This window comes from Camelus dromedarius, chromosome 2 (assembly GCF_036321535.1).
Source record: "Camelus dromedarius isolate mCamDro1 chromosome 2, mCamDro1.pat, whole genome shotgun sequence".
NCBI classification, from domain to species: Eukaryota; Metazoa; Chordata; class Mammalia; order Artiodactyla; family Camelidae; genus Camelus; species Camelus dromedarius.
Genome location: NC_087437.1, coordinates 121877637 through 121904967, shown reverse-complemented (window position 1 = coordinate 121904967; position 27331 = coordinate 121877637). Strand labels below are relative to the sequence as shown.

The following is a 27331-nucleotide window of genomic DNA, read 5'->3' as shown; positions in this document are numbered from 1 at the left end:
ACTGTATACTTAAAATGGTAAATCTTGTATTATATATGTTTTACTATAAGAAAAAAACACTATATTCTGTGGGAAAGAGTGTCTCAGTTTCTCAAAAAATTAAATCTAAAAGTGCCATATGATCCAGCAATTCCACTTTTAGAAATATACCCAAAAGAGCTGAAAATAGGATCTCAAAAAGGTATTTGTACACCCATATTCATAGCAGTATTATTCACAATGGCTAAAATGTGGAAGCAATCCCAGTGTCGACTGACAAACTAAATGGATAAGCAAATTGTGGTGTATACATACAACAGAATAGTATTCAGCTTAAAAAGAGGAAGGAATTTCTAACATGTGCTATGTGGGTGAACCTTGAGGACATTATGCTAAGTGAATGAAACAAGCCAGTCACAGAAAGATAAATACTATATGATTCCACTTACATGAGGTACACAGAGTATCTCAGAAATCACTGAGAGAATGTAGAATCAATCAAAGGTGGCTTCAGGGACTGAGAAAAGTAGAAGTGAGGAATTATTGTTAATTAGGCACAGACTTTCCATTTCATGAGATGAAAAGAACTATGCAGATGGATGGTGGTGATTTGTCCACAATGTTACGAATTTATTATCACTAAATGGTACATTTTAAATGGTTAAGGTGTTAAATGGTATGTTACGTATATTTCACTACAATAAAAAAAATTAGAAAAAACAAAAACCACTACACTTGCTATGGTCAAAAACACAAATAAGAGATTAGGAGCTATAAAAAGCAACTTAATTTAAAAAAATTTTTTTTAATTTAAAACTGAAAATTTTAAAAATCATGAATCAGTTTTAAAGCAGGTTAGGTACTACTGAAGAGACAACTGGCAACTGAAAACTGGGTCAGAAGAAAATGTTCCAACTAAAGCAGGGAGAGACCAACACCTGGGAAATACAAAAGACAGGGCACAAGGACACATGGTAAGAAACACACATCTCATTAGAGTCCTAGAAGGACAGAAGACAGAAAATGAGGCAAAAGCAAAACCGGAAGATAAAGGCAGTGAATTTTTGAGACTTGTGAAAGACATCATGCCATAGATACAAGAAGTCAACATACTTGTGTGCGGATGCATGGAATTAGTCAAACTATACAAACCTAAGGTTAATGAGAAAACCCTTTAAAAGCAATAGGAGATCACCTCCAGAGAAATAGCAATTATGTTGACTACTGACTCCTGAACAGGAAAACAAAAGCCAGATACAGTGGAAAGATATCTTTAGTGTGCTGAAAGAAAGTAATGTCAACATAAAATTCAACATACAGGAAAAAAATTCTTTTAAGAATAAAGGTGATATACAGTGGAATATTACTCAGCCATAAAAAAGAATGAAATAATGCCATTTGCAACAACATGGATGGACCTAGAGTTTATCATACAAGTGAAGTCAGACAAAGATAAAAATCATATATCACTTATATGTGGAATCTAAAAACATGATACAAATGAACTTATTTACAAACAAAAGTACACTCATAGACATAGAAAACAAACATATGTGTACCAAAGTGGAAAGAGGAGAAGGAACAAATTGGCAATTTGGGATTTACAGACACACACTACTATACATAAAATACATAAACAACAAGGCCTTACTATATAGCACAGGGAACTATATTCACTGTCTTGTAATAACTTATAATGAAAAAGAATCTGAACTAGAATATATAAATATGTGTATATATGTGTATGCATATATCACCAAATCACTTTGCTGTACACCTGAAACATTGTAAATCAAACATATTTCAAAAAAAAAAAAAAAAAGAATAAAGATAGTGAAATCATAGTGAAAACCAGCAACCTGGCAGCCACAGAAGTGGACAGAACAGAGCTGGAATGCCTTCAAAGTCCTATTCCCAGAGAACCATCATTATTTGACACAGTTAATGGGCTCCACTGGCAAGGCTGTCTTTGACCTGAGTCAGAGCTTGCCCAATGAGAAAAGCATTTTCCTTGGAGGTATACATCAAAACAATTAGAGGCAATTGTTTAATTTTGTAACTACCTGAGACAGTGTATAACTGTTGGGGCAAATACATTAACCCAAAAACTTAAAAGGAAAAGCTGGAGAATGAGCTGTCTATAGGTGATTTGAAAAGCTCCAATATATTCCTAGAAATCTAGAAAGCCACATCCCATACAGAGAGCTGTGCACATACCCATGATTGTGTGATTGCCCAGGAAAGACCTGAGATAGCTGTAAGTGCTCACATTGGGCTGACTTTGAGGCTCTGAACAAGCAGGACGTGAAGACTAAGATAGAGATGTAAACTGTCTAATTAAATGTTGAAGCATGCCCCCAGTACACACACAGAGCCCCTCGAGAAAGATTAGGAGACTTATTAATTCCTAGTGTTTAAGGAAGTCTCTGTCCAATTATTAGCTGACCACTAAACTAGCCAAACCAAGACATCACTGGAAATACATGACAAAGAACACAGATTTTACAGAGTTAGTTCAGGAAAGTCACTGAACAAACAAATAAAAACTACTACAACAAGCAGCAGCAACAAATACTCCAGACTTAGATTTTCATAGTTGACATATATATTATTTAAATGTTGGTTTTCAACAAATCATTATAAACAATACCAAAAAAAAAAAAAAAAAACCTCTAAGAGAATATGGTCAATATACAGGGGAAAAAAGCAATCAATAGAAATTACCCCTGAGGAAGCCCTAATGTTGGACTTACGAGACAAAGACTACACATAACCTATTTTAAATATGTTAAAGAACTAAAGAAAACCAGGTCAAAAGGATTAAAGGTGACAATGATGTCTGACCAAATAGAGACTATTACTAAAGAGACAGAAACTATTCTTTTAAAAGGAACCAAATAAAAATTCTGGAGCTGAAAAGTACAACAACTGAAATGACATATTTATTAGAGGGATTCAACAGCATATTTGAGCAGCAAGAAAAGGACTGGCAAACTTGAACCTAGGTCAACTGAAATTTTCCAATCTAATGAACAGAAAGCAAAATGTAAGAATAAAAATGAACAGAGGAGTTGTGCCCAATCCCTCTCCCCTAATACAAAACCCCATTGTAGTAATCCCCTTGAACAATGTCTTCCTCACAAAAAAATTTAAAAAGAACAGAGCATCAGGGACACCATCAATCATGCCAACATATGCATAAAAAACTTCTCAGAAGGAGAGAAGAGACAGAAAGGGGTAAAGTGAGTATTTGAAGAGATAATGGCTATTTGATTTAAAAAGAAATTACAAATCCAAAAAGATCAATAAACTCTAAGGATAACTCCAAGATATCTACACATATACACATCATACCCAAACTATCAGAAGACAAAGACAAAGAGAACCTTCAAAGCAGCAAGAAAATCAACTCACCATGCAAAAGGGATCCTCAATTAAAGCAACAGCCTATTTCTCAACAGAACCCATACAGGCTAGAAGGTTGTGGGCTGACATATTCAAAGTTATAAAAGAAAAAACTGTCAAACAAGAATTCTGTATTCAGCAAAATTATCCTTCAACAGCAAAGAAAAATTAAGATATTCTCAGATAACAAAATTGACAGAATATTTCACTAGAAAACTTGCCCTAAAAAAATACTAAAAGGAGCCCTTCAGGCTAAAATAAAATGACACTAGATAGTACTTCAAATCTGGTGAAAATAAACACCAGTACAGGTAACTACAGAAGTAAGTATAAAAGACAATATAAATGCAATGTTTGTAACTTTTTTCTCCTATCTGAAATAAAAGATACCTGCAAAAGGCAATAATAATAAATCTGTGTTGACGTGCACAGAATGTATAAAGATGTACTTTGTAGAGCAATAACAGTACAGGGAGAGGGGGAATAGAGATGTACAGAAGCAAAGTTTTTATATACTATTGAAATTAAAGTAGTATTAATTCAAAGTAAATTGTTAATAGTGAGAAACTCCAGGCAACCCCTAAGAATATGACTAACAAAAAAATGGTAAAAGAAATGACAAGGGAATGAAAAGAGAACACTAGAAAATATCTATTTAACACAAAAGAAGGTAGTAACAGAGAATAGAAAACAAGAAAGACATGACGTAAAAAAAAAAACAAATAGCAAATGAGAAGAATAAATCCCACCTTATCAAAATTGCACCAAATGTAAATGCATTATACTTTGCAATTTAAAGGCAGAAATTGCGTTAATGGATTTTTTTTTCAGTGTGACCCAAATATATGCAGTATACAAGAGACATTCTTAAATTCAAAGGGACAAATAGAGTGAAAGTGAAAGGATGACTAAATATATAGCTTGTAACAGTAACTAAACAAGAGCTGGAGTGCCTATACTAATATCAGACCAAATGGTCTCCAAGACAAAAATTGTTACTAGAGACAAAGAATGAACACTTTACAATGATAACAGTCAAATCAACAAGAAGATAGAACAATTATACATGTATGTACCTAATAACTGAGCCCCAGAATGCATAAAACGACATTAAGAGAAATGAATGGACAATTAGACAATTCAACAATAAGAGTTGGAGACGTCAATATTCCATTTTCGATACAAAATGAAAAACAAGACAAGACCAGCAAGGAAATAGAAGATTTTAACAACTATGAAACATTACACCTAACACGTATCTATAGAACTATCCATTCAAAAAACACAAAACATTATTTTTTATTTTATTTGTTAGTTAGAAACAACAGAAATGTATTGCTTACATTTCCAGAGGCTGAAAAGTCCAAGATCAAGGTGCCAGTATGGTTGCCTTCTGGTGAGGGCCCTTCCACATTCACAGCCAATGCCTTCTTGCAGTGTGCTCCATGATGGAATAGCCCAGGGATCTCTCTGGAACCTCTAAGGCAGAGAATCCCTTTGCGAAGGTTCCGACACCATGACCTAAACACCTCCCAAAGGCTCAACTACTAACATTATAATTTGGGGGAATAGGAGTCTATCTTCCTCTATTCTAATTTTAGTTGATTTAAAATTTTGTGTTAGTTTTAGGTATACAAAACAGAGATTCATAATACTCCACTTAGTTATTGTAAAATATTGTTATACAATATAGCCTTGTAGCTTACTTATTCATTTTATATGAAGTTTGTACCTGTTAATCCCCTTTTATTTATTTTGCTTTTGTTTCCTTTGCTTTAGGAGACAGATTCAAATATATATATATATATATATTTTGCAACATTTTATGTCAAAGAATGTTTTGCCTGTGTATTCTTTGAGGAGCTTTATGGTTTGGGGTCTTTATTTTAGGTCTTTCCCATTTTGAATTTATTTTTGTTTATGATGTGAGATAATGTTCTAATTTCATTCTTCTACATGTAGCTGTCCAGTTTTCCCAACATGAGTTTTTAAAGAGACTGTATCTTTTCTCCATTATGTATTCTTGCCTCCATTGTCATGTATTAATTGACTAAAAGTGTGTGCATTTATTTCTGGGCTTTCTAACCTCTTACACTGATCCATGTGTCTGTTTTTGTGCCATTCTATATTATTTTTATTACTGTACCTTTGTAGTATAGTCTGAAGTCAGGGAGCACGACACTTCCAGCTCTGTTCTTTCTCAAGATTGTTTTGGCTATTTAGGGTCTGTCTTGTTTCCTTACAAATTTTAAATTTATTTGTTCTAGCTCTGTGAAAACTGCCATGAGTATTCTGATACAGATTCCACTGAATCTGTAGACTGTGTTAGTTAGTATGGTCATTTTAACAAGATTAATTCTTCCAATTCATGAACGTGGTATATCTATCTGTTTCTGTCATCTTCAGTGTCTTTCATCAGTGTCTTATAGTTTTCTGAGTACAGATTTTTACCTCCATAGTTAAATTTATTCCTAGTTGTTTTATTATTTTTGATGAGATTGAAAATGGGACTGTTCCCTTAATTTCTTTCTGGTAGTTTATTGTGAGTGTACAGAAATGCAACATATTTTTGTGTATTAATTTTACATACTGGAACTTCATCAAATTCAGCTCTAGTAGTGATTAGCTCTAGCAGTTTTTTGGTGACAACTTTAGGATTTCCTACGTATACTATTATGTCATCTGCAAAAGTGACAGTTTTACTTCTTCCCTTCCAATTTACATTTCTTTTATTTCTTTTTCTTATCTGATTGTTGAGCCTGTAACTTCCAATACTGTGTTGAATAAAACTGGCAAGAGTGGGCACCCTTGTCTTGTTCCTGATATTAAAGAAAATGCTTTCAGCTTTTCACTAATGAGTATTACGTTAGCGGTTGGCTTGCCATATATGATCTTTATTATGCTGAAATACGTTCCCACCCACTATCCCTACTTTGTAGAGAGCTTTTATCATAAATGGATGTTGAATTTTATTAAAATGCTTTTTCTGCATTTATTGAGATGGTCATACGATTTTTATTTTCAATTTGTTAATGTGGTATATCACACTGACTGATTTGCAAATGTTGAACCATCATTGCATCCATGGGATAAAGCCTACTTGATCATGGTGTATCATCCTTTTAATGTTTTGGTGGATTTGCTAATATTGTATGACAAGTATTTTTGCATCTATGTTCATAAGTGATATTGGACTATAATTTTCTTGTGATATCTTTGTCTGATTTTGGTATCAGGGTGATGCTGATTTCATTGAATGAGTTTGGAAGTACTCCTTCCTCTGCAACTTTGTGGAATAGTTTTAGAATGACAGGTGCTAACTCTTCACTAGATATTTGGTAGAATTCACATGTGAGGCCATCTGGTCCTGGACTTTGGTTTGTTGAAAGTTTTCCTAATTACTGATTCAATTTCATTACTGGCAATAGATCTGTTATATTTTCTATTTCTTCCGGTTCAATCTTGGGAGGTTGTACATTTCGAGGGATTTTTCCATTTCTTCTACATTGTCCAACTGATTGGCATATAGTTGTTTGTAGTAATCCCTTATGATCCTTTGTATTTCTGTGGTGTCAGTTGCAACTTCTCCTTTTTCATTTCTGATTTTATCAATTTGGACTCTCTCTCTTTTTTTCTTGATAAGTCTGACTAAAGGTTTATCAATTTTCTTTATCTTTTCCAACTACCAGTTATTTCATTGATCTTTTCTATTGTTTTGCTAGTCTCTGTCTCATACATTTCTGCTCTGATCTTTATGATTTCTTTCCTTCTAATAACTTTGGATTTTGTTCATTCTTTTTCTAGTTCCTTTAGGTTGTTGCTTTGAGAGTTTTCTTGTTTCTTGATATATTCTTGTACCACTATATACTTTCCTCTTAGAACAGCTTTTGCTGTGTCCCATAGCTCTTGGATCATTGTGTTTTCATTTTCATTTGTCTCCAGGTATTTTCTGACATCTTCTCTGACTTCTTGGTTGTTAATTACCATGTTGTTTAGCCTCCACGTGTGTTTGTGTTTTTTGCAGTTTTTTTCTTGTAGTTGATTTCTATTCTCATAGTATTGTGATGGGAAAAGATGCTTGATATAATTTCAATTTTCTTAAGCTTACCAAGACTTGTTTTATGGCCCAGCATGTGATCTATCCTGGAGAATGTTCCATGCACACTTGAAAAGATTATGTATTTGGCTACTCTGGGATGGAATGTTCCATATATATATATATATATATATATAAATTTCATTTGGTCTAATGTCATTTAAGGCCTGTGTGTCCTTATTGATATTCTATCTGGATGATCTGTCCATTGACATAAGTAGGGTGTTAAAGTTCCCTACTATTATTCTGTTAGTGTCAATTTCTCCCTTTATGTCTGTCAATATGTGCTTTATGTATTTAATATTCCTATGTTGGGTGCATATATATTTACAATTGTTATACTTTCTCCTTGGTTTGATCCCTTAATCATTATGTAATGTCCTTCTTTGTCTCTTCTTACAGTCTTCGCTTTAAAGTCTATTTTGTCTGGTGTAAGTATTGCTATCCTGACTTTCTTTTAATTTCCATTTCCACAGAATAGCTTTTTCCATCCCCTCATTTTCAGTCTGTGGGTGTATTTTGGTCTGAAATGAATCTCCTGTTTGCAGCATATAGATGGGTCTTGCTTTTGTACCCATTCTACCACACTAAGTCTTTTGATTGGAGCATTTCGTCCATTTAGATTTAAAGTAATTATTGATAGGTAGGTACTTTTTGCCATTTTGTTAATTGTTTTGAGGCTGTTTTTGAGTTCCTTTTCTTCCTTTCTTCTTCTTCTGCTCTCCTCCCTTGTGATTTGGTGACTATCTTCAGTGTTGTATTCGGATTCCTTTCTCTTTCGTAAGTATGTATCTAGTATACATATTTGGCTTGTGGTTACCATGAGGTTTATACACACACACACACACACATATGAATGATTACTTTAACCTGCTAATCTCTTTAGTTCAAACGCATTTTAACAACCTTGCATTTTTACTTCCTTCTTCCCACACTGCTGGTTTTGACATCGTATTTTACATCTTTTTGTTTTCTGTATCCCTTAGCTCTTAACTACTTATTGTGCATATAGATGATTTTACTAATTTTGTCTTTTATCCTGCTAGCTTTGGTTGATTTACTACCTTTACTGCTGCATATATTCCTTTACGAATGAGATTTTTCCTTTTGTAATTTTCAAGTTTCTAGTTGTGAACTTTTCTTTTTCACTTAGAGAAATCATTTTAATATTCCTTATAAAGTTGGTTAGTTGGTGATGAACTCTTAGTTTTTGCTTTTCTGTAAACTTTTGATCTCTCCATCAAAATGAATGAAAGCCTTATCAAGGAAAGTATTCTTCATTGTAGGTTTTTCCCTTTCATCACTTTAAATTTATTGTGCCACTCCCTTCTGGCCTGCAGTTTCTGCTGAAAAGTCAGCTGGTAGCCTTATGGGAGTTCCCCTGGAAGTAACTTGTTGCTTCCCCTTGCTTCTTTTTATATTCTCTTTACCTTTAACTTTTGCCAGTTTAATTACAATGTGTCTTGGTGTGATCCTCTTTGGTTGATCCTGCTTGGGATTCTCTGTGTTTCCTGGACCTGGATGTCTGTTTCCCTTCCCAGGTCAGGGAAATTTTCAACTATTTTGTCTTCAAATACATTCTCTGTTCCCTTCTCTTACTCTTCTCTTTCTGGGAATCCTATAATGTCAATGTTAGTATGTTCTCACTTCTTTTTATTCTTTTTTGCTGTTTTCTGTTCAGCCTCAGTGATTTCCAATACTCTGTCTTCCAGCTCTCTGATCCATTCCTTTGTATCATTTAATCTACTGTAGATTCCCTCTAGTGTATTTTTCATTTCAGTTATTGTATTCTTCATCTCTGTTTGGTTGTTCTTTATATTTTCTAACTCTTTGTTAAAAACGTCTAACTCTGTTCATCCATTCTTCTCCCAAATTCTTTGATCATCTTTATGATCATTATATGAACTCTTTATTGGGTAGATTGCCTATCTCCACTCCACTTATTTCCTTCTGGGGTTTTATCGTGTTCCTTCATTTGGAACATGTTTCTCTGTTATCCCATTCTGTCTAATTTGCTGTTTTTATTTCTACATATCTGGTAGGTTGGTTACTTTTCCCAACCTTGGAGATGTGGCCTTTTTTAGGAGAAGTCCTATGTGTCACAGCTGCAGACTCCCCTCTGGTCATCAGAGCTATATGCTCTAGAGTTGCCCCCTTTTGTGGATTGTGTGGATCCTTCTGTTGTGGTGGGCTGACTACTGTGGGTGATCTGGTAGGCATGGTGACCCCACAGTCTGGTTGGTTGCCAGACCCTGCCTACAAGCTGGTGGTCAGGGGTAGGTCTGGCTCCTGAGGTTAATAAGCTAGAGAGAGGGTTCCAAAATGGCTCTTGCCAGCACCAGTGTCCACATGGTAGAACAACCTCCCCAAAATAGCTGCCACTATTGTCTATGCCCCCAGGGAGAGCTCCAGTTGCCTCCTGCCTCTCTGGATCAGTTAGTGGGTCTGACCGAGGTTCCTTTCAAATTACTCCTTCTGCTGTGGGTCCCAGAGCATGTGAGATATTGTGTGTGCCCTTTGAGAGCAGAGTCTCTATTTCCTATGGCCCTCTGGCTCTTCCTAAAGTTAGGCCACTGGTCTCCAAAGCCAAATGCTCTGCGGGTTTTTCTTCCTGGTACAGGACCTCCAGGATGATGAGCTCAATGTGAGGCCTGGATCCCTCACACCTTGGGGAGAACCTCTGAAACTGTAATTATTCACCCATTTGTGGGTCACTCACCCCAGGATATGAGATTTGACTATACTGCAATTCTATCATTCTTGCCCATTTCATTGTGGTTTCTTCTCTGTATCTTTAGTTGTAGAAAATCTGTTCTAGTAGATTCCAGTCTTTCTCAGCAAGAGTTTCTGTAAATAATTGTAATTTTGGTGTGTCCATGAGAGAAGGCAGCTAAGGGTCTTCCTACTCCACCATCTTAGACAAGCTCTCAAAACATATCATTTTAAAACACGGAACATTCTCCAGGAGAGACCAGATATTAGGCTAGAAAAAAACAAATCTCAAACTTTTAAAAGACTGAAATCATACAAAGTGTGCTTTCTAATAGGAAGGGAAAGAAATACAGAAGTCAACAACATAAACATAAGAAATTCATAAGTTTGTGGTAATTAAACAGTCCACTCCTAAATAACCAAGGTATCACAGAAGAAAGCACAAAGAAAATCAGAAAAATTCTGAGAGGACTGAAAATGAAAATACAACATACCAAAATATATGGGCGGCAACAAAAGTGATTAGAGAGTATTCCAGCTGTGAACATCAATATTAAAAAAGAATAAACGCCTCAAATCAATAACCTAAACTTCCACCCTAAGAAATTAAAAAAGAACAAACTAAATCTAAAGCAAGAAGAAGAAAGAAAAAAGCAAGTATTAGAGCAAAAATAATGAAGTAAAAAACAGAAAACAATAGCAAAAAAAATGAACTTAGACGTTAGTTCTATGAAAAACAAAAAAAAAAGAAAAAGACAAATTTTTATCCAGATAATCCAAGAACAAGAGAGAAAACTTAAATTACTAAAATCAGAAACGAAATTAGGAACCTTAAAGAAATTTTAAAAATCATCAAGAAATATTATGAACAATTGTTTGCCAATGAATTAGATAACCTAGGTGAAATGGCCAAATTCCTAGAAAGGCAGAAACTATCAAGACTGATTCAAGAACAACAACAAAATCTGAATAGACCTAAAATGGGTAAAGACATTCTGTTAGTAACTGAAAAAACTTCCCACAAGGAAAAGTCCAAGACCAACTGGCTTTCACTAGTGAATTCCATCAAACATTTAAAGAAGAATTAACACCAATCCTTCAAAGACTCTTCCAAGAAATAGAAAAGGACACTTTCCAATTCGTTCTATGAGGCCAATATAATCCTGATATCAAAATCTGACAAAAAATATTACAGGAAAGAAAATATATAGATCAATATGCCTTAACAATGCACGTGCAAAAATCCTCAACAAAACACTAACAAACTAAATCTAGCAATATATCAAAAGGATTATCCACCATGACCAACTGGGATTTATCCAAGGAATGCAAGGTTGGTTCAGCACATGAACATCAATCAATATTATGCATGACATTAGTAAAGGACAAAAACCACACAGTCATCTCAATAGATTCAGAAAGAGCATCTGACAACAATAACAACACTCTTTCATGATAAAAAAAAAAATTCAACAAAATAAAAATAGAAGGAAACTTTCTTAACCTAATAAAGGACATCTACAAAAATCCACAGCTAACAACATACTTAATGGTGAAAGGCTGAAAGCTTTCTCCTTAAGATCAGGAAGAAGATAAGGATGTCCACCTTTGCCAGAACAATTCAACATTATACTAGAGGTTATAACCAGGGCAATTACAAAAGAAATAAAAGTACAGGGCATCCAGATTAGAAAAGAAGAAGCAAAATTATCTATATATGCAGAAGACATAGTCTTATACATAGAAAACCTTCAAAATCCACTAAAAAAACTATTACAGCTAATACACCCCATGTTCATGGATTAGAAGACTTAATGTTAAGATGGCAATATTCCAAAATTGGTCTATACATTCAGTACATTCCTTATCAAAATTCCAGCTGCCTTTCATGCAGAAATTGACAAGATAATCCTAAAAAAATCATATGGAAATGCAAGGGACTGGGAATAGCCAAAACAACCTTAAATAAAAACAACAAAGTTGGAGGACTCACACTTCCCAATTTCAAAACTTAGCACAAAGTTTCAATAATTAAGACTGTGTAGTTTTGGCATAAAGATAGATATAAAGAAAGATGGGATCAAACTGAGAGTCCAAAAATAAACCCTTATTTTATGGTCAACTGCTTTTCAACAAAGGTGCTAAAAGACCATTCACTGAGGAAATAATCTTTTCAACAAATAGTGCTAGGACAACTGGATAGCCAGAAACAGAAACTTCTCCCTCATACCATACATAAAAATTAACTCAAAATGTATTAAAGATCTAAATTTAAGAGCTAAAACTTTAGAATAAAACACACGTGTGAATCTTTGTGACCTGGGATTAGGCAATGTTGTCTTAAATATAATACCTAAAACACAAGTGACAAAAGAAAAAAATAGATTAATTGGACTTCATGAAAATTAAAACATTTTGTGCATCAAAGGATACTATCAAGAAAATGAAAAGACAACTCATAGTTGGAGAGGGAATATTTGCAAAACATATATCTGATAAGGGATTAGTAAACAATATATAAAGAACTCTTACAACTCAACAATAAAAAGACAACCCAATTCAAAAACAACCAAAGGGTTTGAATAGACATTTCTCCAAAGAAGATATACAAATGGCCAATAAGCACACGAAAAGGTGCTCAAAAGCATCAGTCATTAGGGAAATACTAATCAATACCACAATGAGATACTATTTCACACCCACTAAGATAGCAATAATCAAAAAAGTGAAAATAACAAGTGTTGGTAAAGATGTGAAGAAACTAGAACCCTCATACATCACTGGGAGTCATGTAAAATGGCACAGGATATTTGGAAAACAGTTTGGAAGTTACCCAAAAAGTTAAACATAGAGTTATTATTTGAGCCATCAAATTCACTCCTAAGTATATACTCAAAAGAAATGAAAACATGTATTCATACAAAAACTTGTACATGACTGTTGACAATACATTATTCATAACAGACAAAAAATGAAAAAAAACCTCAAATATCCACTTCCTGATGAATGAATGGATAAGCAAAATGTGATATATCCATACAATGCAGTATTTTTCAGCCATAAAAAGGAATAAAGTACTGATAAATGCTACAGTGGGCAATGGATGAACCCTGACATTATTATACTGAGTAAAAGAAGCCAGAGACCAAAGGCTACATACTTATAACTCTACTCTTATGGAAAGTGTATAATAGGCAGAACCTTAGAGACAGAAGTAGATTAATGGTTGCCAAGAGCTGAGGGAAGGGAGGAGTGGGGAGTGACTATTAAGGGGTATGAAGTTTCTTTTCAAAGTGATGAAATGCTCTGGAATTAGGCAGTGATGATGGTTGCACAACCTTGTAAATATACCAGAAACCACTAAATCTAAACTTTAAAAGGGTGAATTTTATGGCATGTAAATTATATCCCCCAAATTTCAAAGTAAATTAAAGAAATTTTAAAAATAATAAAAGTGAAATTAAAGTACTTATAGAAAAAAAAATCGGAGTGTCTACTACCAGCAAAAAATGAAATTTCTAAAGAAGGCTCTTGGGGCAGAAGGGAAACAACACCAAAATGAAAGACAGAAATGTCAGAGAGTGATGAAAGGCAAAGAATGGGTAAAAACGTGAATAAATCTAAATGAATAGTGACAGTATGTTAAATACTGCTAATTAAATACTGTTAATATTGTTTCATTGAGTTTAAAAAATCATATACAATTAAAATACAAAATTACAAGCACATATAAATCTGGAAGGGTGAATGGAGTGCAGGTATTCTAAGAAATATGATGTTTGTATGGTCCAAGAGGAAGGTAAAACTGCATTATCTGGGTAAGTTAATAACACATTATCTAATTTACACAGTAACCACAAAAAGAAAGAAAAATATAATATAACCTCCAATGTACCAGAGAGAATGGAAAAGTACAATGATTTTTTAAAAATCGTAATACTAGTTTCAAATAATACAAGAAAAGAGAGAAAAATAAACACAGAAAATGTGAGACAGGAGTAAGATATAATAGGATTGTGGATTTAAATGCAAATAGATCAATAATCATACATTCAATGTAAATGAGCTGACTGTTCCCATTAGAGGACAAAGATGATCAGATTGGATGAAAAAAGCCTAACTGTATAATCTTTGCAAGAGACATAGCTAAACTAAAAGAATACAGTAAGTCTGAAAGTAAAATTTAAAACAAGGTACCATAGAAATATAAGCCTAAAGAAATCTGATATGGCTACATTAGCACCAGACACATTATACCATAAAGGCAAAGATTCATTATTAGAGATAAAGAGAACCACTCATAATACTTAAAGTCTCAATTCATCAGGAAGACATAAGAATTTTAAATTTGCACGCCCCTAATAACATGGTCTCAAAGTATATAAATAAAAATTGACAGAACTACAAGGAGAAATAAGACAAATCCATAATCATAATGAAATTGTGTAATTATCTTAGTAATTCATATAACAATCAGACCAAAACAAAAAGTAGTTAGAAAACAGAAGATGTAAGTAATATGCTTATCAAGTTAGCTGAATAGAATATAAAGAACACTGAACCTAATTCTTCTCAAGCACACAAGCACATTTGAGAAAACTTATAGACCATCTTCCAAGCTGTAAGGCACATCAGCAAATTTCAAGGGATTAGAATCATAAAGAGCAGGATCTTTGGGCAATGCAATTGTAATGGAAAAGAATAAAATAAGAAAATATGCATATGTTTGGAAATTCTTAAATATTCTTCTAAACGGCCTAGAAATCAAAGAAAAACATCATAATAGAAATTAGAAAATACATTGTCTTAGTCAGCTCAGGCTGCTATAACAAAATAGCGTAGATTGGGTGCCTTAAACAACAGACATTTATCTCCCACAGTTCCAGATGCTGGGTAGCCTGAGACCAGGTGCCGACATTGTCAGGCTCTGGTGAGGGCCCTCTTTCCGGCTTGCAGATGGCTGCCTTCTTGCTGTGTCTTCACGTGGCAAGAAACAGAGAGACAGAGAGCAAGCTCTCTGGTCGCTTCATATAATGCATTAATCCCATCGTAATGACCTCAAACTCACGACCTCATCTAGACCTATTTCCCAAAGGCCCCCTCTCCAAGTACCATGACATTGGGGGGTTAGGGCTTCAACACAGGAATTTGAGGGAGGAACAATTCAGCACATATTAAACAATAATGAAAATACCTCAAATCAAACTTTGTTTGATGCAGTTGAAGCATTATTTATAAGAAAATGTATCACCTTAAATGCATGTATTAGTAAAAGAGAAAAGCTGCAAATTAATAAATTAAGCATTCACTTCAAATTAGAAAGAACAGCTATAGGAAAAGAATATTATGGGCCAATTTCACTCATAGACATGAATGCAAAAATCGCCCCCTCACCCCAAAATTAGTCATCAGAATTTAATCAATATTAAGAATAAACTAGTATGAACAAGTCATGTTTATATAGTGGTCATCTCTGGGTGACAGAATTAAAGATTTTTATTCTGCTTTTGATGCTCATCTTTCTTCTAGAAAATCTCTAAATAAGCACTCATCTTATGAATCATGAAAATTATTTTTGAATTAATAATTAATATTCTTCTGATTGGTCATCTTTTTGAAGTCAACTAGATAATGAATGAAGAGAAGATACTTAAAATAGCCATTTCATCTGAGCAACCATCTGAGCTACAAGACCTTATGTGTCTCAGTGTCTGTATTTGGTTGAAAACCAAGAAAGGGTAGATAGGAGTAGAAAAGGATTTCCAAAAACAGGGATGTGATAATAGCAATCTGTAGGCTTTCTGCCCAGACATAAGGGAGCAATCTCATACACAAATGTGCCTATAAATAGAATCCATACTGCACTTTAATGGATAATTTAAAAGCACTTTGCAAACAGAGTTAAGGAAACAGGAACTTAAATGCTCAAAAATCAATAGTTCTGTCCTATCCCAACCTGGTGAGTTACAGAAACAGATGCTTAAGCTGTATACTTTTTCAAGAAACTCTGGAAGCTGAATGGTTACATACCAGAAAGTTTAAAAATATCTACAAGTTTTGGCATAATAATTCTGCATTTAGAAATTTACATTTCAGAAATAATCAGTGATACATACAATGATTTTTGTATAGGATACTTATTAAAGCATTATTTATGATGGTAAATATTTTAAAGCAGCATAAATATCCAGTCATTGGAAAGTAGTTCAGTAAACTGGGACACCCATTGGAATAGTATGCAGCCATTCAAAATCATACTGTAGAAGAACATGATACGACACAAAGAAATGCTATCTACAAAGAAAAAAGTTTATTTTGTCCTTTATATTTTCTGCCTACTCCAATTTTTCTATACAAAATACTTGTATTATTTTTATAAATAGAAAAAAGCTTTAAAATAAAAAACTGATTCTCTCAAATAGACTCAAATACCCTTCATCAGCCTAAACCCACTTCTAGTGAAGGTAACAGGCAGGTTGTACAGATTTGGTACACTAGTCTTCTACAGCTAAATGACAAACTATCATAAACTTAGCAACTTAAAACAATACACATTTATTATCTCATAGTTCTGTGGGTCAGGAGTCTGAGCAGGCTTAACTGGGTCCTCAGCTTAGGATCTCATAAGACTGCAATCATGATGTTGGCAAGGCTGTGTTCTCATCTGCAGGCTCAACTGGGGAAGAATCTGCTTCCAAGGTCGCTCAGGTTTTGGCAGAAGTTTTATCCTTGCTATAGGACTGAGGACCCCTGCTTCCTACTGGCTGTTTCTGGAGGTTGCCCTCAGCTCCTAGAGATCACCTGCAATTCTTGCCATGTGGGCTTCCCCAACACTGGTACTTACTCAAGCTAGCAAAGATAGTCTCTAAATTAGTTTCTAACAAGATGAAATTATATATAACATAATCATGGAAGAGACATCCCCTCACTTTTGTCTTATTGCATTAGTTAGATTCCCACCTCAATGGGGACGGGAATTATACAAAGGCATGAATAATAGGAGTTGGGGATCACGGTGGGGCCAACCCCATACAGTCTGTCCACTCTATCAAGCTTCCCAGTGCTGAGCTCAGACAAAGGAGGGAAGTTTTTTCACTTGGATCTGAATACACTTCTGATCAACTGACCACTCATAAACACAACCAAACCCTGCCCTCTATATTTGTGAGGCAGGACAGTACTGTAAAAAGCAAAGGGAGGGTTCACCATGAGTCAGAATTCATCTGGGAAACTTTGGTAGGTCCAGCGCCAGCCCTGAAGGATGGTTAAGATTTAGATCAACAGCGGAATGAGAAAGGGAGATTTTTCCTCTGCAATAAGGAGAGGTTGAGAGGCAGCAATTCCCAAGGTAGGTTCTAGAAAAGTAAGCAGGATGGTTTGTTCACAAGAAACAAACCAATATGATGTCTAGTTTCATATTCTAATTGGTTCCTTGATGGACAACATACTTGCAAAAACTATAAACAAGACCTAGAAAGGAACACAGTTTGAATTTTGACTAACTCAGCAGCATTAACACCAATTAGTATCCACAGTCTAGTAAATATTACTAATATTTACCTGTATCCAGTTGTCCTAAACTTCTGGAACATGGATGATTCCACCTTCCTGCCCCTGTCTGAAACTAGGCATGTCCAGAACAACTCCCCCCAGCCAATTAAAATGGACCAGTGACCCTCTTAAAGTGATTAATTGCAAGAGTCTCCATGTTCTAAAATCCAGATGTAGAACATTTAAGAAGCAATTTTGCCAAACTTTCAAGGAACAAATATCCTTCTCTTTCAGAAACTATTACAGAAATGATGCAGCATCATTTTGATACCAAATCCAATTAAGAGCAATACAAGAAGAGAATGTTATTGGTCAATACTTCTTATGAAAATATAGGCCAAAATCATAAATGAAATACCATCATATTGGATACAACAATAAGTTTTAGATGTCGTATGTCATGACAAACTATAGTTTATCCCAAGAAATCAAGAATGGTTTAAAATTAAAAGATTAAAATATTTCACCTCAGAGTTCAAAGAAGAAAAGATGTAAAATTATCTAAATCAGTAAAGAAAACCATCTGATAAAATTAAAATCTATTAATGATTTTTAAAAATCTTTTATCAAACTATTAGTCGATAAGACCATCCTTAACCTAATAAAAGGTATCTACCAATATATATACCAAACTTCATAATCAAGGCTTTGAAAACATTCCCTTTAAGGTAATAAACAATATTAGGATAGTGTTATTGCAATTTCTACGCAACTTTGGTAGGGGTCCAAACAAAAGAACTAAGACCAAAAAAAAAAAAAAAAAGATGTAAGGACTAGGAAAGAAGAAATGAAATTATCATTACTGATATGGAGAAATTAGAAACAGACCCACACATTTGCGAGATCTGGTATGTTTCAAAGGTAGCATTGCAGATCACTGGGGAAAGGATGGTACAATAAGTGGTACTGGTAGAACTGGTTATGCGTTTGGAAAACTTCTAAAATTATATCTCTACCTCACACCTCACACCTCACACCTCACACAAAAATAAGTTCAAAGTAGAACATGAAGAGGAAATATTCAAAATATTTTTAAAGAGGAAGGTATCTTATGACCTTGGGGTAATAAAAGGATTTCTCAAATAAGACTTAATAACCACAAATCATAAGGAAAAGACTGATAAACTTGACTACATTAAAATTAAACATCTGTTCATCAAAACAGTATTTTTAAAAGGATAAAAAAAATACACAAATAGAATCCAGAATATATAAAGAACTTCTAAAAAGCTATAAAAAGGACAACCCAGGCAACAAACAGATGAACAATATCAGAATACAACTTACAGAAGAGGAAACCCAGATATCTAATAAATCGATTTTGAAAATCCCCAAACTCACTAGTAATCAAGGAAATACAAATGAAAACAGTGAGATATTTCAAATCTACTCAACTGAAAACAATTAAAACATATGAACATACAAAGGATTAGTGAGGATATGAAGAAACAAATCTTTGGAAAATATTTTGACAACAGCTCTGAGATTGGAAGTGGGCCTACCCTATGACCCCACAATTCCACGTGTAGATGTATACCTGGTCCACTCTCTCCTGAGTACCCAGCACAGAGGAAAAGGGGACCAGTGGGACATGGCAATTAGCAGGGGTGGAGGCTGAGCAGACTGTTTAGAGGAAGACTTCAAGTGGGACTCAGGCCAGGTAAGGCAATATCAGATGCCAATATTGCCAGGAGATGAAACTGGGGATCAGAAGCATGCTTACTTAGGGCAACCCCCTCCTACACAGCAGCTGAATCAGTTTATTATCTATAGCCAATGTGACCATGTTATTTCCTCCTTAAACTTCGCCAGCTAAAACCTTCTAGAACAGAGTCTCAACTCACATGAGTTTCCTGCAGCCGCTCTAAAAATTTTTTTCCATAAATTTAGTGTCTAACACAGCACAAATTAATTATCTTACGGCTCTGGAGATCAGAAATCAGACACAGGTCTCCCTGGGCTAGAACCAAGGTGCCAGCAGGGCTGTGTTCCTTTCTGGAGGCTTGGCAGGAGAAACCATTTTCTTGCCTTTTCCAGCTTCTGGAGGCTGCCTGCATTCTTTGGCTCATGACCCCTTCCATCTTCAAAGCCAGCAATGAGGGGTAGAGTCTTCCTCATTTCACATCACTCTGACACTGACTCTTCTGCATCCCTCTTCCACATTTAATGACCCTTCGTGGTGATAACTTCGGGCTCACCTGGGTAATCTAGGATAATCTTATTTTAAAATCAACTGACTAGCAATCTTCAATCCACCTGTTACCTTAAATCCTCTTTGCTACATAATATAACAAGCTACCTTAAATCCTCTTTGACACATAATATAACAAGTTATGCAGATTAGGATGTAGATAGCTTTAGGTGAGCCACTATTTTGCCTACCACATAACCTCTCCTCAACTCTCCCTCCCACACCTCCAATGGCGTCCCAACCCTTCCACAATGCCTCCCACACCTCTAGTCTCTGCACCACCATACACCCTGTCTTCCAATGATGTCAACCTTCTGGTCTTTTTCTAATTGGTGACTACCTATTCATGCCCAAACAATTAAAACTCAAACTCCAGGGCTCAACCCAAAGGCCACTTCCTCCCTGAAGCCTTCTTTGATTCTCAGCCTAAATGAATCACATCTTCTCAACACACCAACACAGCTTTCTGTGTATCCCAATTGCAGCACTGAGCATGGCTTCCTGTAACCATCTGTTTTCATATCCTTTCCTCAGTCCAAAGCAGCGAGGCCTTCAATGATAAGAACTCTGTCTCATTCCCCTGTGGGTTCCCAAATCATTACACAGGACCTGGCGAAGAGTAGGAGCTCAGAGAGTATTTCTGAGGCTTGGAAGAGGCAGAAGGAAGCTGCCCTGGGTTTCCTTCAACAAAACAGATGTCAAAGAATAACTTGGGTTAAGTGTGCAGGTGATGGGGCCAAAGAACTAGTTCAGATGCTCCTAACAAAAACACCAACAATCCAAAGCTTCATTTAATGCACAACTTACTATCATGTGGAAGAATTTCTATATCACAAGTGACACCCATTATTTTTAACTGCTAGCCTGTGGGGCAACTCTAAAGTAACAGACAAAATTAACCTCAAGAGAAATAAAGGATTTATCTAAAATGATTTACAAAGATTTGTCCTCAAAATTATAGACAAGAGAGTAGATGTTGGTCCAAGGCAGGAATGCCTGGCAACTGCCCACCAGCCCTACCACATACTCAGATAGTTCCAGTCCCTCTCCAGGAAGACTGGGAAGCACCATGTGGTGAGGATGAGGGATGTTACAATCAACCCAGTTTACGGAAAAACAAATTGCCTCTGCGTACAAATATACGCATATGTTATAATAAAGAATGCCTTTTTTAGAGAGTGCTTGTTAAGCAAACAGGGACTTTTTTAATTTCTTCAATGGTTTGTTACTCGATGTCCATACTTTAGCAAGAAAATTCCCACCTGGGGCTAAGGAGACTAAAGCGAAGGAAGTGTTAACTCAGCACAATTACCACTTTAAAATGAAAGAAAGAAAGAAATATTAACATGGCTTGAGTTTTTAAAAGGCATGCTTCCGTTCAGGCTCAATAGAACTCACCTGTTCAACTCTTCTTTAATAGTCTGAATTATTAAATTCATTTTAAAACTCCAAAAAGCACTCACACTGGAAAGGAAATTTGAGACAAAGAAACAGAAATCCACACATTCAGCACCATGGACAGTGGACCCCACCACTTGCTTGCCGCCAGGGCTGAGAGCTAAGAGACACCAGAGCCTCCCCCAAAATCTACAGTATCCTTTCTAATGTTTAACTTGGGGTGATTACAATACATTAGCAGGTATTTTTCTTTGTTATTGCTCAAAGGACAGCCTTCTTCACCAAAGGGGTATACAACTTTTACCTACCAAGATCGGCTTCAGTGATTACTTTTATAATAAAGCCCTGAGATATCTGTGAAAATAGGAATGACTTTACCATTGACACATGGCTGGAGGTCCATGAAATGGCTACAGGTCCAGGAACTGAAACTGTTGAAACAGAAACACAGCGTCCAGCCTTGAATGGCTAGACTGTTTCAAGGACCTCATGGGACTTTTGCAAACACAAACACAGCATGCTGTCAGCCTTCCTCGAACATCAGGGGGAAAGATAGTTTCTTTCTAAATAAAATGAACCCATGTGTTGAAATTTTCTCATGAATAGCCTCAAAATGTAATCATAAAGCTATGTATTTCTAACCCTGAGTATTAATAAATATATGTAGAAAAGTGATGTTCTGAAGTCCAATATCACCACCACCTGTGGCAATACCAGTCACAAGCCCTAAATTCTACACAGGATATCCAATCTTTTCAGTTAAAACAAAACAAAACAAAACAAAACAACTCCTTTTACCATCAAATCTTTTTTCAAAACCTTATAATATTGGGTATTAACTGACTCAGAAAATGCATGAAGTTATATAAATTCTAACACACTTGTAATGAACATTGCACTGTATAAACAGCAGCATCTACATGCAAGAGTAAAGCATCAGTGCTTGGAAGTGACCAGTGTCAGTTAGTCAGCGATTGCATCTCTATTTGAAGACCCCTTGGTTTCTGATGGATCTCCAAGTCTGAACACATCCCCTACAACTACTCCAGCTCCCCCGATGTGAGGATTAGTGAGAGATCTTTTGGGATCTTGCCAACGATCCGTCCAGAGTGTCACCGTTCTGCAAACCGTCACCTTGGACCAAAATACACGTCTCTGAGACATTTTAATATGATGAATTGTTCTTGTGTACAAAGGGACTGGAAGTCAGTTGTCTTCAATAGGGAAGCACCCTTGCACATTTCCTTTGGTTCGCAATTCTAAAGCCAAGTTCGAGAAAAGGGACAACAGTTAACCCCCTGAAAGCAAGTAAATTTCAGAAGGATGTGGGAGGGCCTGTGTCAGAGGAACAGTGTGAGCTGGAGGGTCTGTTCATCACCCAGTCTACTCTGCAAAGGTCTCTCATCAAGGTCCTACTACCCCAGGATTCCTTTTGGTGAATCACACATCCTAAGTCCTCATCAACGCAGAGGGCTGTTAGCTCACACGCAGGGCCAAAGAGACCCAGAAGTCCGTGCTACCTCAGAGGAAGGTGGGAGGGAGATAATCAACCCCAGGAACAGGATTTAGGACCGGACTTTTTGTTAACTTTCAAAATTTGTTATGCAAGTAATATACTTCAGAGTAGTAAGGGGGGAAGTATTAACACTACCAGGCAAAAATAATAATAATAGTAATAAACACTTTCAGTCAATGATACGTCCAGAGCAGAACACTGGTGGGAACAATAAGTGGAAACACTTTTTGACCCACCCCCAAATAAAAGAAGAAAATACAGTGGCCGAAAGGGAGGAACCTGCCCCCGCCCCATCTAACCTGCTCCTGGCGCCGACGCAGGGTCAGCAGGCAGATGAGCCCCTGCGTGGCTGGCGGGGGGGGGGGGGGAGCGCACAAAGGCACCGGCACACGTCCCCTTCCCCCGCGGCGCGCGGCTCGGGGGGCGCGGACGCCGTCGCCGCCCTCCGTGCGCGCTGCTTCCCGCCCTCCGTCCCGCCCGCCCCGAGCCGCGCGCGGAGGTCATGTTTTCCTCAGAACGTTCCTCAGTCAGACGCGACGAAACTTAGACCGTTTTGAAATTTAAGCTTCATAAAGTCCAGAGCAAAATCGTGGCGGATGTCTACTGACAAGCAAGCCCGACGCCCTGTTTTCGAGAGCACAGTTCTTGTTTACAACTTCAGGGTTTGGGGCGGGGGTGGGGAGCCGGGGTGGCCGAGGCGGGGTCCGCGTTCCGCCCAAGCCACGTACCGCTTCATTCTTAAACCCTCCCCGCGTCCGCTTTCCGCCCGGCTCGGCTGTCTCCGGGGCTCGCAGCCTCTGCCCCGGCGCTACCTTGAGGAGGGGGCGCTCCGGGGGCCCGCGGGGCCCGCCCGGACCCCGCCCCGCCCCGCCCGGCCCCGCCGGCGACCCCGCTGCCGCCCAAGTTGGTCCGGGCCGGGCGGGGGTCCTCCGGGCTCAAGGCCGGGCGCGGTCGGGCAGGGACCTGCGCCTCCTGCCCGGCCCGGACCCCGGCCCCGGCCACGGACCTCCGACCCCCGGCCTCGACCCCCGGCTCAACCTCGACCCCAACCCGGGCCCCGGCCCCGGCGTGACCCCCCATCTCCCGCCCGGATCCCAATCCGGACCCCGACCCCCGACGCTCGACCCCGATCCCTGGCCCCGACCCCGGCTCACCCCGGCCCGGACCCTGACCCCCGATCCGGAGCAGGACCCGGGCTGGGACCCCGATTCCCCGCCTCCGATCCCTGGCCCTGCAGGCGACCACTCACTCACCTGTCCCTCGACAGAGGGCGTGTCCGCAGGCTGACGGCGGGCGGCCGGGGCGGGGCCGGGGGGTGGGAACGGGGCGATCCCTGCGGCGGCGGAGCCTGAGGAGACCGAGCCTGAGGCGACTGAGGCGTTTGAGACGGCGGTAGCTGCTCCTTGCGCTCCAGGCGAGGCGCTGCGCGCGGCGCGGTCCCGCCCCCTCTGAGCCGCTGACCAATCCCGGGCCGAGCTCCGCCGCTGGCCCCGCCCCCGACCAGGAGCAGGGCCTCGCCGAAGCGGGCGCCGCGGGCCAATCCGATGGCGGAACGGCGACGGGCTCGGCCAATCGGAGCTCGGCAACCTCAGCGGAAAGAAACCAATTAGCGAGGCTGGGGCGGGGCGGGGCCTTGGGTGGGTCACCATGGGGGCGGAGCCAGAGCCGGGCGGAACCCCATGCCCGAGGGGGAGGGGAAAGTCAATGGAATGGGGCGGGGCCTGGGACGGGAGTGTCACCAGCCGGGGCGGGGCGAGGGCGGGGCAAGAGGGAGGGATCACAAGTAGGGGTGGGGTGGGGCGGGTCCCAGAACAGGGAGGGGGGCGGGCCAAGGCAAGGTGAGGCCACCAGTGGGGGCGTGGCCTGGGGCGGGTCTCCGGACTGAGGAGGTGGGGACAAGGGGAGGGTTGTCAGGTGGGGAACGGGCGGGTCCCTACAGGGGCGTGGTTGTGGCCTGGGCGGTCGGACTCCGGAGGAGACCAGCACCAGCGAGGATGCGCGCCAGCCCCCGCCTCTCCCGGAGGACGGGGTCCCGCGATGGTCGTGGTCCCACCGATCACGAGCCGGACCCCAGTCTGTCCCGATCCCTCAGCAGGTGCCCTTTCTCCCTCCAGCGCTGTGGAATCCGTGAATCCCACCGCCGTCTCCGGCTGCCCGCCCCGCAGGATGCGGTGGGCTTGTCCATAGACGTTCGCAGGTGCCTAGTCAGCACACCTGTCCGCAGGTGACCGGAGGGGACCGAGAATGTCTAGGGTGTTTTTGTTCCGTAACCCTTTCTCCTTATCTCTTGGACTGCGTTCTGCTTTGGTTTTTTTCTATTATGCTCATTTTCCAGGCACGGAACCTGCGTGTCCCGTCCGTGCGTTGCGGCTATTCTTAGCGTGGAATTGTTTCTTGCAGCGCAGTTTCTCAAGGCTCGAGCCAGGTCACAGGCACCGAGGCGTGGGGCCGGGCAGCAGGGCGGGGCGGGGTTCTAAGAAGTTGCCCTCTCAGCCCATAGCTGGATCCCTCTACCGATCTGCCAGCGGGGCAGTGGAGGGAGAGGGGCAGGGACGGCCCTCAGCCTTGCTCAGCCTCCTTAGGCCTTGGGGCAAGAGGAGGGGTCAGCTGGGTGGCCAGACACCTCCAGGACGGTGGAACTCCAGCCCCCAGCTCTCAGGTCACCAGGGCAGGGCTTGGGGACTGGCTTGGGATACAGCTTTGCTCTCTGCAGGCAGTCCTTCTCATGGTCTCATGGGCATCGTTTGCCCCTGGACTAATGCAGGTGGCGCTTCCCAGGCCTCTCCTCTGTGAACTCCTTTGTGGGCTGGTGGCCTGGCAGTAGGAGGCCCACCCACTCACAGGTCACTGTTATGACCCCTTCTTTTTACGGCAGCACCAGAAATGACCATAGCACCTCACTACAGCACACAAGGGACTCCACCGGCCCCCAGAAGCAGGCGGAGCTGGCCAACACTCTGTCCACACCAGACACAGGGCAGCCATCAGTGAGAGCACAGGGCTGGGTCAGGACCAGCTGTGTGCTGGTTCATTTGTCCTCAAGTGTTGCTTGTGTGATTCAAAGACAACCTTTAACGAAGAAAGGGCGGGACTGGAGAGTAGAAAGGCTGTGGGCAGGGTCCACATCAGCCCTGGGAGAAGCGGGAATGCTACCAGCATCTGGGGTGAGTCCTTCCTAAGAAGAGGGTCTCGGAGGCTGGGGCCTGGGAGCCCATCCCAGCAGTGCAGGTGGCTCCTGTCACGTTCCATCCGGAGGCCAGAGCAGGGGTGGGGGTGAGGCAGAGCACCCTCAGCACCCCTCACCAGATTACAGGCTGCCAGCCGCCCACTCCTCCATCCTCTCTGGGCGCTCTCGGCCTCTCGGCTGCCTTCATCGCCTCCTGAGACACAGTTAGTCATTAGGAAGTAATGATAGTGTTTTCGGGACAGCACATTGGACCCTAACAACTTCCAATTATTTCCAGTTCCTGCCAGCCCTGGAGAGAAAAAAGCAGCTCATCTTGTGCCTCCGCCCTTGACACACAAGGCAATCCACGTCCGCTGGTGTCTTATCACAGAGTAGCCAATCTCTGAAAGCCAGGCTTCCGAGGGGAGCGCCCCCACCCCCCACCACAGCAGCTCGGCCTGGAGCAGGTCTGGGCTCCTCCCCTCTCAATGGGACCACCCTGCCTCCAACCCTCTACGCATGGTGTCTTGTGAGCCCCACCCCCTCGCCCAGTACCCTGGATGTGCATTGGCAGACCTCTAGATCTGTCACTGCCCCGTCCTTCCTTCCCCTGAGAAGCACACCCAGAGACCCGCGTTTATAAATAACTCCCTGGTGTCTTGCTGGGGGCCCGGGAGTGGGGAGGGGAGGGGCTGTGCAATTATCATCCGCTTGGAATGATGTCAGATCAAGCCCTGGGAAGTCTCACAGCACTCGGCTTTCCTGAGTGTCACACACATCCCAGCCACCGGAGAGCTGGGGCTCAGCCTGAAACACAAGGACACAGCTTACCTAGTGGAGCCCTGGATGTCACTGCTAAAATCCCCGTCACAAAATGCTGAGGCAGGAGGCCTTCTTTCTTAGAACCACACCTCCTTTCCTATGAGACGCCACTGTCCTCACAAAAAGCTGCCGGGGAAGGCGAGGCTGGGTCTATGAGCGCAGAGGTGACTGTGGCAGCCAAGGGATGGGGTGGGCATCAGGGAGCAGGTAAAACACGCCCTGCACCTGCTGCCCTGGGCGGGGTGTGCCCAGGCTGCAGGCGCAGGCGCGCCCCTTGTGACATCAGAGCCACCTGCCCTACCCCACCCCACTGCTGGAGCATCTGACTGATGTGATGAGGCCCCTGTGCCTCCCACCACCTTACTGAAGAAGCAGCTCCCGGGTGGTCGTCAGCCACGTCCCTGGTCTGTGACTGCAGGAGGAGGTTGAGCCTGCCCAGAGGCAGAGCTCAGGTGCCCCAGCTCAGATGATATGATGGCTGGAAGTGTGCTCCAG

At 40.2% G+C, this 27331-nt stretch overlaps 1 protein-coding gene across 2 annotated transcripts in view; it reads right to left on the bottom strand.

Annotated features, from left to right (window-relative positions):
* The window catches only part of PCBP3 (poly(rC) binding protein 3), a 184953-nt gene extending 160787 nt beyond the window's left edge, over positions 1–24166 (bottom strand). Inside the window, exon 1 of one of the 2 annotated variants that reach the window (XM_031461015.2) lies at positions 24102–24166. The gene's annotated coding sequence lies outside the window, so the exon portion shown is untranslated. The remainder of the gene's footprint in view (positions 1–24101) is intronic. The other variant, XM_031460999.2, reaches the window with a different exon arrangement.
* Positions 24167–27331: the final 3165 nt, after the last annotated feature.